At 38.9% G+C, this 2,500-nt stretch overlaps 1 protein-coding gene across 3 annotated transcripts in view; it reads right to left on the bottom strand.

Moving 5' to 3' along the window:
* The window catches only part of Ten-a (Teneurin-a transmembrane protein), a 1,186,308-nt gene that overhangs the window by 116,923 nt on the left and 1,066,885 nt on the right, over positions 1 to 2,500 (bottom strand). The gene's annotated exons all lie outside the window — the stretch shown is intronic.

Raw genomic sequence — 2,500 nt, 5'->3', positions numbered from 1 at the left:
AATTCGATACAGTAAGAGGAAATTGGATAACAAAATGTAGATTTGGGAAAAATGGCTGAAAATTATTTTGACTGATCAATTACTTCTTTTATATGATTGGTGTTATTCGATCCAATTGGTTATTTTGTTGAAACTGGTTATCTTATGTAGTTGTTTTATTTGTATGTTTTTTTTTTTTTTTTTTTTTTTTTTTTTTGGCATCCCACCTTGTTCCGGACCGAAAGGTTTCTTGTTGGCATGCTTTACTATTGTGCCTCACTGTATCGCATATCGGATACTTGGACACCCAGAGGGAGAGAATTGAAATACGAGGGACTTTGTAAATGAGTAGACAACCTGAGAATATATGAAGATGATTACTGAAAAGCACATATACGTGCATGGGTGAATAGTGTGTGTGGTTTTACCTATGGGGGATGCCTGTGGGTGACCAGTAACTCTGTGTGGGTGGCGAGGGTGAGTTTACCCTTGCTGCTTAGCCCTAATTTTGTTCTGGCTAACAGTACACAATTTGATGTGGTTGAAGGAGTTCCACCGTAGCAAAGGTGTCACAAGTGACGTCAAACACCACCCTGAACACGGTGACGCTCGCTGTCTTCTTTTTTCTGGCTAATACGAGATGATTTTCCTTAGCACAGGGAACGTCTCCCTAACATCAAATTTGGCGCCGTTCATTATGCACTCAAGGACTTTATGCTGGTTGTTGCCAGAAAATTTCATTTAACTCAAAGGAACCTCTTGGTCATATAAAGTTCATCAACTGCATAAAATAATCTATCAAGGCTAATTCCTGAGGGATGTTATGTACGGAATTTGACAATTTAAAGAAGTCTGTTCTGGCTGATGCTATGAGCATTTAGGCCATGCAAGGTTAGAAACGAGGAGATGGCAGATATCTTCGGACCTTTGGTGACAATAGGAAATAGAGGAGGGGAAGGCGTAGGAAAAGAAAGAGGAAGAGACGGAAGGAGAAGAGTAGAAAGACAAAGAGGGGAGATGGAGGAGTATTAGGAAAGGAGGAGTGAGAGGAGGAGGGAGAATGGGAGGAATGGTGTCAGGAGGAGGAGGAGGAGGAGAAGGAGGAACAATAGGAGAAGGAGAACTATAAGGGGGAGGAGGAGGAGGAGGAGGAACCGTGGGAGAAGGAGAATTATAAGGAGAAGGAGGAGGAGTAAGAAGAAAAGAGGAGTAGGAGGATAAAGAGAAGAAGGAGTAGGAGGAGGAGTGGGTGGAGAAGGGAGAGGAAGAAAAAGAGGTGAAGCGGTTGGCTATACATGTTATAAAGTTGGAAAGTGCCCTATACAGTATATACACATACATTTAGGAGGAACGTCTTCCTGTTCGAGTAGACGAGTGACCTCAAACTTACTGTCGGTATCCGCAAAATTGGGTAGCAACAATTCTATATTTATTTATTAATTCGTCTATTTACATTGTTAGTTATTTACTTATTTCAGGAAAACTGTTACCGGAAAAAATGGCGCAAAGCCTACGTTACTATAATATATATATATATATATATATATATATATATGTATATACATACATATATATATATATATATATATACATACACACACATAAATACATATATACATATATGTATATCTATATGTATCTATATATCTATATATATATTTATATATATATATATATATATATATATATATATATATATATATATATAATGTAGTTGAAGGTAACTAAAGAACTACAAGCAAGATCAGTGAAGGCACTCCTTGGCCAAGTTCAAATGAACTGACACTAGCTATTATCGACAACCCATTTCTTTCTTTTCCGTCTCCTTTCCCCTCCTATTCTCCTCCTTCTCTACTCTTTTGTCTTCTCCTCGTGCTCCATATCTCCATCTTCTTTAACTAAATCCGATGCCAAGGGCCCTCTCCACACAGGTCACCAGCATATTTCCATGATGGTGGCTCCCATATACCCGCGCATTACTTCTCCTCACCTTTTCTTTTCTATTTTCTCTTTCTTCTTATCGTGAATCTGTTTCACAGTAATTCCTTGTATATCCTTGTTTGAGGTCTGAAAATGGTTACCTCCCTGAGTACAAGACCACGGCACATTGAAAAATAGGGTCTCGACAGAAAGAACTTTAATTTCCTCAGTAAAAATATGTCGTTCGACTAAACGAACTAGTTCTGTAGATCAGACGATTCTTTTTAATTATTGCATCACCTAGCTAAACCTGTGCTCTATGTAGTGCAAATATTACTATTATTCTTTGCTGCATTCAGACTATCTTATTCAGCTACTCTACCATCTAATAGCTACCTGAACCGTTTACACACACGTACGGACGAAATACGATAGTTTACGCCTCCATACTCTCCCACTATACGACAATACGTAAACATTTTAGTAGGGGTGTTGTCGTCGCTCACAGCAGTAAACACGCCCGATAGCCAAAGGCGAGGATGCAGCGAGTTATTGGCTGCCGAAATTAAGGGCAGTAAATAAACAGGGAACGACAGAAAAC

This window comes from Oratosquilla oratoria, chromosome 23 (assembly GCF_046742065.1).
Source record: "Oratosquilla oratoria isolate Oo_2021 chromosome 23, ASM4674206v1, whole genome shotgun sequence".
In the NCBI taxonomy this organism is placed as follows: Eukaryota; Metazoa; Arthropoda; class Malacostraca; order Stomatopoda; family Squillidae; genus Oratosquilla; species Oratosquilla oratoria.
Note: the sequence above shows the minus strand (reverse complement) of the source record. Positions and strands in the feature narration are given on the sequence as shown.